Here is a 19,768-nt window from a genome sequence, read left to right as displayed (position 1 = left end):
GCATAGAAAAAAAAACACCCGTACTCACAATAGCATTAACAAAGAAACACACACACACACACACACACACACACACACACACACACACACACAAACAAAAGAACACACAAACACACTTACGTGATCTAATTACATACACACGCACACACATATATATTTAATTACTTTTAATATTTATTCGGACAACGACTCACATAGTATATACTTGAGCAACCCCGTTAATACGAACAATAGATACCGCTTTTATAGTTACTGTCTGTGAAGATAAGGTAGTTCTGGAACAGTGAACACAGCACAAAACATTAATAATCTACGGCTGCAGCATAAACATATAATTAGATCTCTCTGTATTCGAAATGATATATGCTAGATTATCTATCGGCAACACATTTACAGAATCACGATCACCAAGGAAAATAATAAAGAAATCTTATTATGAAAATCTTGTGTTTACAGTCGAACACGACTGACTTAACATATGACAAGACTTTTGAACAGGGCTTTATATTTGAACATACAAAACTGACCGTAAGATTCTGTTTACATAAACGTATTATATACAACAATACTTATAGCATATAATATATATATATATATAAATATATATATATATATATATTATATATATATATAAATATATATATATATATATTATATATATAAATATATATATATATATAAATATATATATATATAAATATATATATATATATATAAATATATATATATATAAATATATATATATATATATATATATATTATATATATATTATATATATAACCCCACCTCGCCACTTACCACTTTCCAGTGTTCATTAAATCTTAAAACTTAAATGTTGTCGAATTAGAATTGAACCCCCCTCTTTTTTGCTTCTTCTAATATCGTTTTTCCAATCATGATAACCATTTCTGTAAAGTCTGATGAATTTACGGGGTCGTTGATACAATTCACTAACTGAAACATGTGTAACTAAGCAGATAAACGGTAATAAAAAATATATTTGCTCTGCAATAGTATTGAGCATTTTCACAGGATTTTACTAATTACCATTTTTGCTATATATATATATATATATATATATATATATATATTACCTGACAAAACTACTTTTGGTTGTGAGTTTTTTAGATAAGGATGTATAATTTTCATTATTTGATTTAATCGAACCATCATTCTCATATTGATTATTATTATCACGACATTTCAGCCTGTATAACCTCCGATGTAATGTGGGTGCAGTCACATTGTGGAGGCATTTGAAGCTTTCTCTTGGTGTACAGCGATGAGTCCCCAACTAGGGCAAATAATTAATCGATTTTATTGAAAATATAAGTCGATTTTACTGATTTCTCTTACAATAAATCATGGGAGGATTTGTTGATCCTCATTCAATCCCGGGTAACGTCGGGTCTTCCTTATGTACACATCTAATTCAGGTAAAGTATTCGCAGGGTGAAAACCCGGAGAATCTTTACTGGGTTTATATTATAGCGCACCAATAAAAAAAAAAAACATAAAGCTTGTTACATTTTATTTGATATAAATTAATATAAATCTTTATCAATAAATCTTTTTCAATACAAAATGCATGTGCACACACACATACAGACACACACAGACACACACACACACACACACACACACACAACTAAGGTGGATACTCCACTATCTATATCTATATATAAAAGTGAAATTGTCAGTGTGTGTACATTTCCCTAGCAAACTACTCTGTCAATTTTTAGTCTACAGACTCGAGATTTGACATAAGGAGTACTGAGATTTGGGAAAATCTTTTTAATCGGTTGTTGGCCAGAAATTTAAATGTCAAGGGATCAAAGTCCAACGATTTAACTTCTGAAAACTCTACCAAACCCCTCCGCCGATTTTGGGTCTAAACACTCGAAATTTTAAATGCATGTTCCTGGAACATGGATCGTACTTTTAATTTGATTTAAGCCCAAAACAATAAATGTTAAGGGGGTCAAAATTGGGGTCAAAATTAAACAAATTTGACTTCTCAGCTAATTTTTTGTCTAAACATTTGAAATTTTACATAAAGTGTATTCAGATATAAGGCAAGCTTTTTAATCGGTTTTGGCCAAGAATTTGGCCACCAAGGGATCAAAGTCTAAACGATTTGACCTCTGCGGTGTCTAGCAAACTATTCAGCCAATTTTGGGTCTAAACATTTGAAATTTTATATAAAGGGTATTCAGTCATGCAACAAGCTTTTTAATCTGTTTTCATTGGGCGAAAATTTAGCAGCCAAAAGGTTGAAATAGTTGACTTGTGTAGACTCTACCAAACTTCTCCGCCGATTTTTGGTCTAAACACTTGAAATTTTAAGTCTAGGTTATCTGGACAAACTTTTAATATATGCATATGCACATAAAGTTATGAAGAGTAAACAGGGTCCGGGCAAAGCTGGGCTGAACTGCTAGTATATATATAAATCAATATTAGAATCCAGTAAAATTCAGAAAAATGCTACAATCATTATAAACGATAGGATATTTAAGTGTCAAATTCAATATGAGAAAATAATTCTATTCAGTGTAAAGTTTGAAAGGCTTGGAAAAATATTTATTGGACATTACATCTCATATGGAGATCAAGTGTTAGCCTCCCTCTTCATAAAAAACGGCACCTTGATTTCTGAAAACTCACCAAAAAACCTGGATCGAATATCTGAAACATTTTATGCTCTTTTCTTAAGGGGAATGGTGTTTAATCAACACTGCTGGGGAGACATCATTTAATAAACTGGTTTGCATTTAAACCCCCGGAAAAGTGTTTCATGGTAATTTTTTTCCAACTAATGATTGATACATAAATTTATTATGTAGTTTTCAAGGTTGTAAAAACTTCGAAGTTCATATACATTTTCATTTCGTTCGAATCACTCATAAACAAATACAGTCGACTTGTAATCGCCAGTCAATTACTGTAGATTTACTTTAATGTACGAGCGGTTTACACGCAATAGACAAATAGGAAGACTCGAAGAGTTTATTTTTTGAAATAGAAACACACCTGCTCGAAGTGATTGAATTTACAATCACGATAAAAACGTCTTTTACAACACACACAATATATATATATATATATATATATATATATATATATATATATATATATGTATGTGTGTGTGTGTGTGTGTATGTGTGTGCATGCGTCGGAGGAGGGTTAATATGCAGTCCTTCCTGTAATGGATTTCTAAAACTTTTATAGAAATCTTAATGGAAAAAAGTTGAAGTCGAGAGTTTTGTCAAATTATTTTATTGGTTATTTACTTTCAAGATGATTTAAAAACGTATCGATACTAAATGTGTTTCGTGCATCGCTGGAGTTACATTCAATAACTACGACTGAAGTTAGTTATTGAAAACACTCGGCTTCAAAAGCTGCACTCTGCTACTTAGAAATAAACTGGTCGGAATACCCGCTCCAGGAAAGGTTCCTACTTAGAAGCATTTAGAGAGGACGGAACTAAACACTATTTAACGGACACAAACAATGAACAAACAGTGATTTAAATTAGCAGCATAAATTTCATCTATGACAATAACACAACTGACAAAAGTTTGGTATAAGAATACTTGCATAGTATTTCAGACCCAAGTATGATCCTCTTGGTATGGCTACACATTGGCTTATACATCGAATGTTGTATATTATCCCTAAACAAGAGCATTAAGCGGGATATTACATTAGACTAATTAAATTCTTGCCTCGAATCCCGTAACACCAAGTGACAACAAGGAAGATAAAGTATTACTTATGTAATTAGTCACTTAGCGAGTGGGGAATTAATGGTCTTTTATTTATTAACCCATTAGGATATGAGTTAGAATTTTCATGGAACACGCCAATATCAATGGATTCTACGCAGAGATAACGTGTTAGCCCTATGAACGATATATTTTCTTTCTGAGAACGTACGTAAGGCGTAAAATTAAAAAGAAAGTCTACAACAGGTATTTGAGGACGTATTGAGTTCGGTTCACGGCACACTTAAAATATTTAAAATATTGTTGATTTAATTTCAGATAAACCATTTCGACGAAGATGTTGACACAAGAAATGAAGAAGATATGCAGATACGGTTTGTTTTAAGTGTAAAACATACAATTTAGAAATCATTAACGTTTCTATATTTTGCTGACTAATTTATATATTATTTAATTAATAGCAATTCATTATTGAGATGAATACTATTTATTCATTTATTTATTGCGGACTATTATCCTCATCTTTTAGGGTTTTGTTTACGACATTTCGGCCAACTATTCCTCTTGTCTTCATCAGGTGGTACCCGCGATGGGATAGGAACTCCGAATCTCCTAATTGCATTCTCAGTAATTACTGCGTTCCATAGTTATTTTTCGTCTGACCATGTTTTGACCACCTAAGCCTCTGGCCGGCTTTGGGTAGGATTGAAACCGCTATATTCAGAAAATGCTCATTAGGAACCGTAAAGATTCAACGTCCACTGCGCCACTGCGCAATATATATATATATATATATATATATATATATATATATATATATATATATATATATATATATATGTATGTATACCATTGGAACAAGCCCGATAATACGTGAGTGAACAAACTATTAATATCGTAACAAAATCTAGAGGAATAGTTGGTCGAAACATCATGAAACGACAACAAAATATGAGAATAATACTTCGCAATAAAAAAAATAGCTAAATGATTTATTCATAAGGTTTGGTTGGAACTAAATGGACACAAAGAAAAAGTTTACCTAAAGGGTCTATGTGCATTTTTTTCCCTCTGAAGAACTCGGCGTTATGCAGCAAATATCCTGCTATGGTTTTGGGAGTTGCAAGTAGTGAAGATTATGTTATGCAAGCTTACAGTTTTCTACAAGGTCGTTGGGTTAATTTCACCAAGACTGTACGCGTCGTCATAAAGACAGTGAATGTTATTAAGAACTTCTTCGTAAGAGAATGTTTATGATTATATGATCATTAAGATATGAGCCATTTAAACCCTATAGAATGTATGTGTAGAGAGTTATAAAATGACAAGCTAATTGATATCATTATATTACAATAGCTCCTGTGAAGGCCGCTATTGTTGATGTAATGCCCCTAAATAATAGAGCAAACCCTTATACACTAATCTGATAAACAGGTATCACCAAAATATGTGTTTGTTAAACTAATATTGTTAATTAAATAATCTTTTTCTTTAGATAAAAATTAATGCTATTTAACTGAATACCTTCTACTTGCCACGCATTTCGGGAAACTGTTCTCAAATGATTCATCGCATTGCTTTAGATATTCACAAACTTTAATTATCAACAAATAACCTTAATTTCATCAACAAATAACCTTAATTTTATCCCGAAAACCTCATAAAAAACTTTAAAAGAACATGTAATAAAATTCTGTTTTAAACTTTGAAATCACACAAAAACTTATAGAATGCTTCAGACTGCTTTTGGACCATCTTGCATGAATTGTGCATCTGTTTTTGAGTTGCATAAGGGATTCAAGGAGTACAGAGAGTCTCTGAGAGATGAGAAGTGTAAGAGGAGTAAGGCGGTCAGAACACCAGAGATGATTGATCAAATTAAGAATTTCCTGAATAAAAACCATCGTGTGTCTATAGAGACAATACGGATACAGTTTAATGTAAGTGTGGAGAAAGTACACAAAATTATTCGCAGGAACTGAAAATGCGGAAGCTTGTGTGAATTTTGTCCCAAAAGTGCTCAGACAATATCACAGACTATTTGACCAAGTTGGGAATCAACACAGTCTCCTGCCTCACCTTATAGTTCAGACTCTACTCCCTGTGACTTTTAGTTATTCCCTAAGCTCAAGGGAAATCTTAGAGGCTGTCATTATGAGAAAATTGAGGAGATGAAAGAGCTGTGACGAAAGTCATTGACACGATCACTAAGAAGGATGTCCATTAGAGCTTTCCAGAAGTTGTTGGAACGGTACAACAAGTGCATTGCAGTCGGAGGAGATTACTTCGAACGATTAGATTTTTATGTGTGTACTGTTAATAAAATGCCCATACGAAAAAACATCTGGAAACGTATTGAGGCCATCTCGTATATAACCATTCTCGCTTAAATATTTTACTGAACGTTTGATATATTAAAATGCACGTAACCGCTTCCATCTATAAACCCGTACATTTTTCCCGTTTCATTTATGTACATAAACCAAACATTTTCACGCTTTGATCAACAGAAACTGTCCACCTGTCCAGTTGTACCAATACAGATAAATGCAGATAGGGGTATTATCAGTAGGGAACTAGAAAGCGGGAGATGGTTGAATCAGATAAAACGAGTAGTGATAACTAGGGCTATGGCAACATTGTTTTGACTCTCGAGTGTGTATCCGTTGATATCTTATATGCTTTTATTTAGAGTTATGTGGTTCTCGGTTGATTTGCTGTGTCTAACTGTGTCGGATATATACTGGAGAGTCAAAACAATAATAAGATTCTGCTGCTTTCAGAGCCCTAGTGATAACTCACATGAGTTGATAGATTCGTGAATAGAATTTTTGTTCTGATCATTGTCGTTTTTCCTAAGGTCACCTTAAGATAATGGTTAATGCGTGTTAGATAGACAATAAGACATCATCATCATCATCATCATCATCATCATCATCATCACTAATACTAGAAATTGAGGAGTAGTTTTATGATATAAGAAACGGTCCAGAAAAAAAAAAAAAAACTTATTTACATGGAATATAAAGCCACTACTTTATAGTAAACTGGGAAGTGTAGCTTAGAGCGAATGCATAAAAAGTGACGTAACCCGGGTGGGGGAAGGACTATTAAAAAAGAGAAAGACAAAGATCTTGACAGAGGGGGCACAAAATTCGAAATCCTGGAAAAGACATTGAGAACGGCCTACGTTGCGAGGGTGACTTTGTACAAACACAAAAAAGGAGTTGGAGTTATTTCCTTTTTTTCTTTTGTCCATTTTGCGACTAAGGCCACAACGTGTGTACAAGTGTACAAAATTACAGGAAGCAGAACCACGGCAATTCCGATCGTTGTCTGGTCTCAATTAAACAACAGATTCAATATGGCGGCACTCGTGTAGGAGATTGAGGTTTATCGCGTGCGTTGATAAAATGGAATATCAAATATTCCAATGTATACTCCTGTTACAATTCTCATTATTCATGTGTTGTTTCTGCAAATAAGAATGTGCATCTTTCTTTCATTTATTATATCATTTTTCACGTACTTAAAAAGACAGGGTGGACGAGTAGTGGTGTTCTTTAATATGGCCACATACGTGAATAACCTAATAAATATGACGGCGGGCAATTAAAAAAAAAAACTAATCAAAGTTCAAATCCTATCAGAACCATTTTGTTCAATTACAGACATATCCTATGGCAAAATTGCGCATTTTCTAATTTCCTATGCGTAACATAATAACGTTATTCAAAATAGACGTATATAAATAAGCGTTTACAATATGTTTTTATTGACGTTTTATTACTAATCAATGCCAAGGAAACATGTTAAGTAGACCAAGCTAATAGTTGAAAGCTGATGGACCCCGTAAGGCGATCGAGAATGATGGTTTGGTTCGTTGTGAAGACAATATATGGCAGGAATCCGTTGACATTAGATTTAAAGACAGCTATGTTATAGTCTGCAGTGAAACAGATTGCAAGCTCTTGTGAAGAGGCTCTCGCGTTGAAAATTTAGCCAGACTCTAGGCACACGAATAAAGAATAAACCGGTTGTTTAATTGAGATGGTAAAGCGAGTTCTGACTGTGAATATTTTGCAAAGGAGGACTAGAGATTTGAACTTAGTGAAGGATCTTCTATGAAAGTAATTATAGAGTGCAGAGAGACTAGCAAAGGCTCTTCTCTGTATATGTAATGTGGTTCGGCATTCAATAAACTAAATCCAGATTATATATTGCCATACAAAGACACTTCAGCGTTCGTAGAATTCGTAGGATTAGAGAAATTTTATCTCTGTATCAATTTGTAACCTACGTCCAGAGGGCGCATATGTTTTCTATTACGCTTTAAAGCAAAAAGAAAAAGAAAGAAGAAAAGCACCTCGCGAAATACAAATACACCAACTCGTTTAAACATGCATCCACAGAAAGTTACTTCTGCGTATCATATTGCAATCTAACCAATTTCCCGGGGTTAGTTATGCATTTTCCTTGGTCTATATCTGGAATCTGTTGCTGGCTGGAGACAAATGAGTTATGATCCGGCTGAAAGCAACATTTGAATACGAATGTCTATTTAGAAAAAGTTCCGTCCTACCAAGCACAATTCGCTTGGCAAGACTTTCTTCTTCGACTGGCGACGGTCAAATACGCTGAAGCGAACGACCGCAAGATTTATGGTCTTCCGACCATTGTCGCTTTTGATTAAGAACCTATACTTATGGAGCAGGTGACGTTCGCCTTGACTCATATACGCACATATCTATCTGTGGGTTTCACCGCCTGTGGGCATGCACGTAGGCTTTCACTTTAGAATCGCGTTTACATGAGCAAAGCTATATTGATCGCATTAATAGATACGAACTAAATGACCTGGCGTAGTTCTATTGTGTAATTTAAATATACACTACTAGTCGAAAGTATTTTGCTACCATGAAACAATTTTATTTCGCATCCTGAACGTATTACTACCTCTACTAAGAAAGTTGTGGTCGAGTTGGTTTATGAACAGCTTACCGTCCACGTCTCTTTTTTACATGGAGGTCATCACTTATCAAGGCCCGGAAGCCACTCGGGGATAAGGGTTATTGCGTGTACAGTAATCAATGGGATAGTATCGTAGTAATAGTTAGTATTGGCGATTTGATAAAGTGTCTTACTTAAGGGGGCGGTTCATCAGGAATTTGTTTATGTTGGACTTGAAGACATCCAAGTTGTAGTCAGGTGGAAAATAGGCAAACGGAAGAGAGTTCCACAAGCGTGCATTTCTAAGAAAGGAGCTTTGTTCTTGGAATCTACGTTTTGATTTGAGCACAGTTAAAGAGTAGGGAAAATTATTGACAGTGGTTTCAGCTAGACGGGGGTTTATCGTGAAAGATTGGCGAGGAGGAACTAGAGATTGGAGCTCAGACGAGCACTTGTCATCGAAATAACGGCAAAACAAAGACAGGCTCGCAACCTCTCTTCTGTCGAAGAGAGATTGCAAGGAAGAGAGCACCCTCCACTAAGCCACGAAGTCTATTTTGTACTCTGTCAAGTCAGGACAGGCTTTTTTTTAGCAGCTCCAGCCGAGATGTGGCAGCAGTACTTCATCCTTGGACTACTTGGCTTTTATATAAATATCAAACTTGGTTAAAATATTATTTATGATCTTACTTGGAACCGCTTATAGGAGTATTTTTCACCCGATACATTTACTATAATATACTATGTATAGTATATTATATCTGTATGTATAAGAATGTTATGTTGTCCGTCGGTTTCTCATAATGTTTGTGCATAGTCTAGCGTCCATATCGATTGATATTTGCTCATCAAACTTGTTCAATATATCGATCATGTTTTAACTGAGAATTGATTAGAAGGTATTACCCTAAGCAACCCACCACCCGACCTGGGCGTTTATTGGTCTTTCCTAGAATAATTTTCTCTGTAATCTATTCTCCACACCGTACCAATTACTCAAGATCTTTCTACAGGCAACCATTTTGAGTATGACGCATGCTATGCCTAAATTTGGAAGTTTAGATGAGTTTGGAATCCTTTTTTAGGTTCCATTCCTATCAGAAAAAAAGCTCTGATTAAAGGTAATAATTCCTGCCGGTGTGGCAAACACGATATATCGACTAGAAAAAAATATATTTCAGAAAATATACGGACAGCAAAAATATTAATATATAAACCATTCGTCAAAAAAATAGATTCTATTAAATCTTTGAAAATATTAAGAATTGGAATAAGTTTGCTAAAATTACAAAATTTGGCATTAAATAAACTAAAAGTGTTGATTTGCATTAAAAGAAAATAAATGCTAAGATAAAATGTTTTGTTCAAAATTTTCAGAGGATTGCGGACTACTCAAATTGGCAAAATAACAATACCGAACGGCCTCTATTTACTTGCCTTTATTAAGACAGAGTTTTCATATGGGGGAAATGTAGCTTAGTTAAATCATGGAATTTGTGATTAGAACACAACAGAGATTAAAATGACTCGCTCTAGGATGAGTTCTTCGTTACTGACTGAAATCAAAACAGATTCCATGCAATATCAGAAAAGCCACCACACTTTGCTTCCAGCTGGAAGACCAAGAATGCCTTAGAATCTAAAAGATGAATGATTGCGAAAATCGCTGTAACCAGGATGAGTTAAGGAAAACGGAAATTGTCTGTCGTTTCTTTTGTCTGATCATCAAAGTTAGGAGTTCATCTGATTCATCTTTTTAACTGGTCAGACGAAAAAAAATAAGAATCTAATCTAATGTCTAGTTTCAAAACTCAGGCCGCCTGTCAAACAGAACAAAACTAATTTAACTCACTCACTAAGTCAGTTTGACGATTACGACTTTTGTTTTTCTTTTACTGTGGACGATTTTTTTGCATGTATTTGTAGCTACGGCATTAGTTCTAGAAAGAATAAGCAACCATTTTTTTCTTCTGGTTAGGATCGATCATTAACGATTCTGACTTCAATTCAGATATTTTTACTAGATATAATATGATATCGAACTTATGTACCTTAGTATTGTCATTCAATACAATTGTATTAATTTAATTTAATACGTTTTTGAATATTTAAGATGAAGATTAATTATTCGTATTTGGATTCTTCTGATTATTGTTCCCATCTTGAGTATTACTTGCGCAATGTTTCGGTCGGTGTAATCTACGTCCTTCGAACTCGTGAATCCTTTTGTAGAACATATGATTCGTTTCTGACGCACTTAGGATTATTTCCGTCGAACTCAGAAATCCGCATGGAATGGGGTCCATAAGAGTAGCATGCTCTCGTTCTGTCAGCCATGAGTGAGAAGAAGTCCTAACTAATTCGCAATTGTATTTTGGAGTATCGCTCGCACTTAGGACTGAACCATGAACCTCAGGAGACAGTAATTTACCAAAGAATTTTTAAAAGTACTTTATCCACTACGCCACGGATCTTTACAGATTTACTATTAAATAATATTTGTTTTCATACCGTAAAATTGTCAGCTAAAAATTCGATAAAATAAATAAAACGAATCCCATTTTTAGAAAAGGTATTTATATTTATATTGGGTTAGCCGACGGGAGAACAACTTGGTAATAATAATTGGCACATTACATTTTTATAAACTTTCATATATTCAACCACGGTAGTGGTTGAATATATGCTTAAGTCCGAAATTGAATGAATCGAGATACATTCAAACCCACACCACTAATTCCGTTCGCAACCAAATTTCAAACAGGTTATATAGTTGGATAGAACTCATCATTAGCTACATTTTGAAATTTTTTTTTCGAAAATTGGTTCAATAGAAAAAAAGTTACAACAAAATATGTGGGTTCACAAACAGGAGAGTAAGTACATAAGTGACTAACGCTTTTTTTTTTATTTTGCATTACTTTTTTTGTATATAAATAATTTTTACAGCGATTTTACCAATATGACATGTAACTCAACAATAAACAACAACATATGCAAATAATAAATAAAATATTTATCAATATTCAAATTTTATTTTTAGCTGCAATATTTTAAGTCTAAAAAATTCTTATTTTTTACTTTACTAGAATATCTTGTTCTTTACTTTTCCAGGTTGAATTACTTGTCCTTTACTTTTCCAGGTTTAATAAAATCTTAAGAATATTACTTTTCATGCGCGCATTTTTCCATATAATATTTTTCCATATAATATAATTAATGCGCCTACTCAAACTTATCCCCAATAGAACTTCCACACAATATACATATCAAATAAAAGCTTTACTGGTAAAAGAATTCTATGATGCTGGATAATAGTTTAAATTTTAGGAAAGAAACTTCCTTCTCAAATAATAAATCAAATTTCGACCCGTCTAAAGAAGAAAATGCCATATATATATATATATATATATATATATATATATATATATATATATATATATATATATGTGTGTGCGTGTGTGTGTGTATATATATATATATATGTATATATACATGTATGTCAGGTCATGTCATATGCTACTGGTACCATGTAACCCAGTACTACCTGCCTCATGGTTGGGTCACCGGCGACTAAACTGGTTCCCCCACCAGACTTGTTTGGTGAGGAGGGCGGCTAGTCTCCCTGAAGGATTAAAAACAAGACCTTCCAAAGGGCGAATGAACTCTTTTTCTGGGTCAACGGCCAACTAGCACCGTGTATATTTGTGTGTGTGTGTATATGTGTATTGGGGTAGATAGAGCCTCCGTAAGCAGTGGTGAAGGCAACCTTTCTAGGAGAAGCACATCTCTGATCTAAAAAAACATAAAGCGGAAGACCAGTACCCGCATTAAGCTGGTCTGCAGTTTAATTTGTTGCTGGCTATCTTGCTCTTCCTTGTTGCTGGATCTCAACATTTTGAACCGAGAGAGAGAGAGAGACGTAACTGTCTTACAAAGCTAAGACTCTGTAACATCATATTTGTATAGATACTCCATCAGACATTTGGGCTCATGGATTTTAAATGTCTGAGGGAGTGGCACTCGTCTGACAAGACGTTGCAATCATCGTATATACATGTATACATATATATGCATATATGTATTTATATATCTATCTATATATACGTTGCATGTCAGGTCATGTCATATGCTACTGGTACCATGTAACCCAGTACTATCTGCCTCATGGTCAGATCACCGGAGACTAAACTGGTTCCAGACTTATTTGGTGAGGAGGGTTGCTAGTCTCTCTGAAGGATTTAAATCAAGGCCTTCCAAAGGGCGAATGAACCCTTTATTTCTGGGTCAACGGCCAACTAGCACCATGTGTGTTTTTGTGTATGTATGTATGTATGTATGTATGTATGTGTGTGTTGGGGTGTAGAGGGTTCCCGTAAGCCGTGGTGAAGGCAACTTTTCTAGGAGAAGCAAATCTCTGATTAAAAAAAAAACATAAAGCGAGAGACCAGTACCCGCATTAAGCAGGTCTGCAGTTTAACTTGTTGCTGGCTACCTTGCTCTTGCTTGTTGCTGGATCTCAACGTGTTGAACCGAAAGAGAGAGTCTTAGCTGTCGTACAACACTAAGACTCTGTAACATTATCTGTGTATAGATACTCCCTCAGGCATTTATCTATTAAAATGGTCCTGCGGCGATGGAAGTAATTTTTGGACTCATGGACTTTAAGTATATATATACGTTTTATTTTTTATTACTAAATAAGTAAATTAAGTAATAAAAAATAAAACGCATATTTGCTCTACAACAGTATTGAGCACTTTCTTCAGTTTTTATTAATTATCATGTCCACTATATATATATATATATATATATATATATATATATATATATATATTCCTTAATTGGAATTCATTTTTGAGATGAGCATTATATATAGTAATTTATTTTTATTTCGGACTATTATTCTCATCTTTATTATTTGTTTTTGTCATCTTTTATTGGTTGTTCTTTTTTCACGACGTTTTGGCCAACTATTTCTCTAGCCTTCGTCATGTGGTTACCGCGACGGATAAGAACCTCGAATCTCCTAACTGCATTCTCAGCAATCACTGCCATCTGTAGTTGTTGTCGTCTTACCACGTTTTGGCCAAGTAAACCTCTGGCTGGCTTTGGGTAGGATTGAAACCGCTATCTTCAGACAATGTCCACCTGGAACAATAGAGATTCAACGTCTCAACTGCGCCACGGGCCCCAAAGGGGCGACCGAGGTTGGATTATTTGATCTTATAAATCCACGTTTATTTATTATCTGATTTTCCATAGTCGGGTCCAGAGTTTTACTTGGCCAAAACGTGGTAAGACGACAACAACTACGGATGGAAGTGATTGCTGAGAATGCAGTTAGGAGATTCGAGGTTCCTATCCATATGACGAAGGCCAGAGGAATAGTTGGCTGAAACGTCGTGAAAAACAACAACTAATAAAAGATGAGAATAATAGTCCGAAATAAAAATAAATTACTATATATATATATATATATATATATATATATATATATATATATATATATATATATATATATATATATGGTATTTTTAGGTAGGATATTCTCATTGAGACAAGTGTTATTAAAAAGCGCGGATTTTTTTCTGTTTCACTATTTTCTTGTTTACCTTCTCCAATCTCCGAATTTTTTTTTTTTTTTTGCGTTTTTCTCAAAATTGTTTAGGTTGGATCCATAAGTTTCTTTGTCCTTTTTTACAGGTAAATTGATCAGCGGTAATCATATATTTTAGTTGGTTTCCCAGATCGAGGACTTCAGAGTTATAATTCTTACTAGTTTCATGGACAATGGCAATTTGCCGCTTGATTAAGTTGACTCTGAAATTCCAAGTGTTGATTTCATTTTGAGCGGCTGCGTCGTGCAGTATTAGTTTTATTATTATTATAATTATTATTAATAATTATATACACACATAATTACATATATATGAGTGGGAGATTGGTAGGTTTTGTAGCTGACAAAATGTATTGGAATAAAATGTAAAAAAGGATAAACCCTGACATACGGAGAGAAAAATAACTAATCTGGCCACAGACAAAGAATCAGTATTTTATAATTGAGGAATATTGTTTAGAAGCGAAATGAATTTATGCAAAAAAAAAAAAAAATGTATGCACAGTGTTATTGCATTTTCGTGTCATTTTAACCACTCCTAAATTTCTTACTAATAATATAGAATTACTAACCATGTTAAAGTAATTCTCTTGGTTTTTAAATGACTATTTTAACACTGACCTCATTTAATAGTAGGAGAAGAAGCATGCGGACACACAAAAAACATGAAAACTTTATGAACAGGAAGGAATAAAAGGACGAATATAGAAAAATCGAGCATCTATGTTTGTACCATCTGCTGTTATCATCATTAGACTGGGTTTATTGTTCAGGGGAAACGTACAATGTTTTAGGTTAGTAAGGTCATCGCTAACGATAACGGATTTGTTTTAATCACCACGTTCATTTAATATTGTTGCATTTTGTTAGTCAAGGTTAAAAGAGAGAGAGAAAAAAACGGTAGAGATAAAGCGAATGGCAATCGGTGTGAAGAGTTCCGTTTTTCAAGAAGGTTCTTTGAAATAAAATCAAGATAATGTAAATAAGGTGAGTGGGTTTGGAATATTGGTAATTCATGAAAAGCAATTTATGAAGGAACAAAAGCGAGAATCTGAAAACTTAAAATAGAGACAGACAGGGAAATGTTGAAGAAAAAGAAGTCAGTGACGGAGAAGAGGTTGCATCAAAAAGGGAAGAGTTAAGTGAAAACGTTTAGCATTGGACGAGATAAAACCTAACTTAAACGAGAAAAAAAAACACTAACAAAGAAATGGCTTATTTAGAAAATAAAGAACGCAAGATTTTCCGATAACCATACAATGGAGTCACTGTTTCTGATCAGGAAGACGATTACAAAAAAAAACAAAAAAAAACTGATTGATTTTAATTGTAGGCAGATAAGTACCTCATTGGTAGGACATCTACTGTACATAAATAATAATAATTTTAAAACTGACACATTAACTGCGAACCCTAACCAGTAACGTAGATGCTGCAGTAGAAAAAAACAACAACAACAACAAAAGCACGAACGCAGGAAAGGTGAAGCTGCAACATTGTAAATTAACTTCGCTCCTCACATACATACAGAGAGTAACAAGTTGTGAAGGATTAAGGAGTATTAAGAGACACAAAAAATGAGAGAATTAAAGATATATATATTAGAAGAGTACGGAGAAAACAGGACCTTTGAGATGCTTTTTGCCGCCCAAACTCCAGGGAATTTTAATGGCGGTTTCCGGTAAAAAAAAGTTATTGTAAAAAGCTGTTAAGATTATGACAAAGCCATTAGTAAAGATTATGAAAGAGTTGGAAAGGACTAAAAATCGAAGTATAATTGTGTCACTCAGACGTTTAGGGACATCATAGATTATTTGGCGTGAGTAATAGGAGGTGATGGTTTGTGTTAAAACTCGTAGTGAGCAACAAAAAAATACTAAATTATAGTTTAGTTATATAATTGAATGAGCAATTGGCGGATTTGTGGTCAACAATTTTTTTTAACAAACAGAAGAAAGTAAACAATGTACATTCCGGAAAAACGAACAATTCCTTAATCCATCTGACATTAAAGTCTTCTTTATTCATAGCTGTCCTATCAGAAGGAACACAGTTATTGCTTGTTAAACCTTAAAAAGACGAGATATAAAAAAAAAAACAAAAAAAAACGAAACAATAAAAACCCAACTAATGAGAAATGAATTAGAACTTTTATTATGTGAGCGATCTCAGATTATCTGCAGTTGTCCTTGCTGGTTATAAACGGTTTAAATAATGCAAAATTCGTAAAGTAAAAAAAAAAAAAAAAACAATTCCGGGAACATTAATGGTGATGTTTTTTGAAGAGGATTATTACGTGTTATCAAGCAATGTTTTGTCTTCCAAGTGACCTTAGGATCAAGACAAAAATTTGGCATGTATGGGAAAATATTAAGTTCTGTCGGAGGAATCACCTAATCAATATGTGATGTGGCTAATTTACCAATCAATGCGAATCAGAGTATGACGTAATGAACACGAATTGTTGGATGAGAACCCTGGATCCACCGAACACCAACCATCCCTTTCTTTATAAGAAGCCGCAGAGGGATTTTACAGTCACAGTCGCCAGTCCACGGTCAAGAGTCGACAGTCGGTTCGTCAGCACTCCGTCGCCCACCCCCCATTTCCTGTCGTCCGATAAAGATAGAAGAGAAATCGGTTATTGAAAATAAAAGTTCCGTTAGAATTAAAATTGAGTAGACTGCTATGACGAAAAACATTTTTAGTTTACTTTCCTCCTGTTTATAATTGTACAAAAATAACATTTTCATGTAATCAAAATTTATTTTAATAATTAATCCGTACAAACCATACTCAAATTTGCGTCTGAGTCGGTTATACGTTGTTTGCAAAACTTGTGCTTAACTTGCGTATGAATGATACCAAATTGACGTAATCACTTTCAGCGAACAGCAAACAAGAGGATAGTTTAACCAACGTAACGCCACGCCTCCGGCCCGCAGTGCATATCCTCCCTGGAGAGTTTGAGTTTTATACATTGGACTCTTTTTTTTTTTTTTAAATTTCCAATTTTTTCATCACATGCAAATCACTATTGAGACAAGAACTACATTGAAGCTCACACCAAGCCCGTTATCGAAGAAGCAGCCATGGGTGTTCGAATCGGAACAACGTAGAACTACAATTATGTACAAATGGACACTATGGTCTTCCTCGTGACTAGAAGAGGCTGGATCTTCGTGTTATACTTTAACCTTTAAAAAACTGGCGTTTAGAACTGATTATACTTAGCAGTTTATTTTTTTACTAGCATTGCAGCCCATTTATTGTTTTGGGCTCAAATAAAGTTAATAAGTTAGAGCCATGTCCAAGGAACCTATATCTAAACTTTCAAGTGTTCAGACCCAAAATTTTCGGAGGAGTTTGATAGAGTTTTCAAAGATCAAATCGTTAAACTTTGACTCCTTAACAGCCAAATTTCTGGCCGAAAACCGATCACAAAGATTTTCCCAAATCTCAGTACCCTGCATATACAAATTTCGAGTCTGTAGACTTAAGATTGACAGAGTTATTGCGTAGGGAAATGTACACAGACACAGACATACAGACACACACAGAGACACGTTCCCTTTTAGAGATATATAGATTGCGCAAAAGGTCTGAGTATAAATATTCAAAAGTGGCGAAAATGTTGACGCGGTTCTTTACTTTCGGTAGTTGACTAGAATGTTGGGCATCATCATTAACATTGCAATAATTATAATGGAACGATTTAATTAAACGTGTTATTTTTATCATCGTAAACGTGTTCTATTTCCAGTAAAAACCTCTTTCAGTGACGTAACAACACCTGTTTATGTAAGTAGATGGAGAAACTGGCGCCATCTGGTGTGTCCTCATATAGACACGCATGAGAACACAACCAGGAACACGTTACTAGCGGCATTCTTTCAAATTGTTACTATCTGCGACAGATCGGGCCTAAGACATCTTTTTCTAAGTTAAATAGAAAAAAAAAAACTAATACAGACCCGATTGAAAGACGTCATTCCATTCGACAGCGTTCAATTCTGGATGTCATATTAAGACACTAATCCAACATATGTGAACCAGTTTAGTCGCATGGAAACGGTTCCATTGTGAAAACAGTACCGGGATGAACTCTCATTGCGTTGCGTTGCCAACTTTGGAAGTTGATTCGAAAAATGACGTCGAAATTGAGAGATCAGTTGCCCAAGAGACGTTCACTAAAATGTCAGAACATGAATTTATTATGAGTTCTACACCGCCAGGAATTGTGTTCGCATCGTGATAATAACTTGCAAAAATACTGAGATCCGAATTCGGTTGTTAATAAATCAGTAATTATATTAAGAAAAAAAATGGTAAAAAATTGTGCTGATGTAAAAATGATGAAAATGTCGTTCGTGAAAATATTTAAAAAGAAAAAAAAATCAAATGAAATCCATACAAATATGAGAAAAAAGTGCGTTTTTATGTTAACTTTTGTCGTTTATTGGTTATTAAATCTAAAAAACAAAACTGCTATCCAACAGCAATCATGGCCGACCAATTGTTAAACATATCACATACCTTTTCTTTTAATATGATGCTCGGTGTTACAGAGAGTTCTTTATTTGTTAGCCTTATATCGGCGGTCAAATGAAATTTAAATATTTCCTTCTGAAATATTTTAGCACGCATTTCTTTTTTTTAATAAAAAACACATAAGTTCAGACTAACCAGGGGTTGATAGCCTTCGTTGTTCAGACTATCCTACTACTTCGTATCGGAAAAAAGATAGATACACCTTTACCAATGCTGATAGAATAGTATACCAAAATATTTCCACCTAACTATCGACCTTGTACAAGCTTGAAAGGCTTTTGCTGCTATATAGATATGATACTATAATCTATTATTATTATTAGCAATAGTACTCCCCATACTAGTAGTAATAGAGATTTTGGTAATTATAGAAATGGTTATATCTATAGTAATAATATTATTAAAACAATATTATTACTTCCTAGTTTTGTTATTTTCATTAACATTTTATAATTAGTAGTAAAAGTATAAGTAGTAGTATTACTTTAAATATCTTTATATTAATACGATAGCGTGTGCGTTCTTTTGTGTGTCACGCTTATATCCGGGTCGTTTAATCGTTATGTTGTTCTATTTCTTGTCATAAATAATTTTTCCTAGAATTCTGCATAAGTTTTGGTTTCCGTTTCGATTATGGCTGAAGGAACTCAAGTTACATATATTTTGTCATAAGTTTTTATTTCGGTTTTGATTCAAGTTAATGCACCCAAGTCATATGGATATATTTTTTATTTTTGAAATCGCAACTTTATAACACATAAAAATCGATAGAACATTAACTCTATAATAATATATACGAAATCTGCAAGGATTAAAATATCATATTTAAGCGTACTTTACGACGGGGTTTTACCGGGCATTTACCGAGCGTTTGTGCTAGTTTAGATAAATAGATTTGCAGTTTTGACAAAAAAG

This window comes from Euprymna scolopes, chromosome 4 (assembly GCF_053919585.1).
Source record: "Euprymna scolopes isolate OS-2025 chromosome 4, ASM5391958v1, whole genome shotgun sequence".
Lineage (NCBI taxonomy): Eukaryota > Metazoa > Mollusca > Cephalopoda > Sepiida > Sepiolidae > Euprymna > Euprymna scolopes.
Note: the sequence above shows the minus strand (reverse complement) of the source record.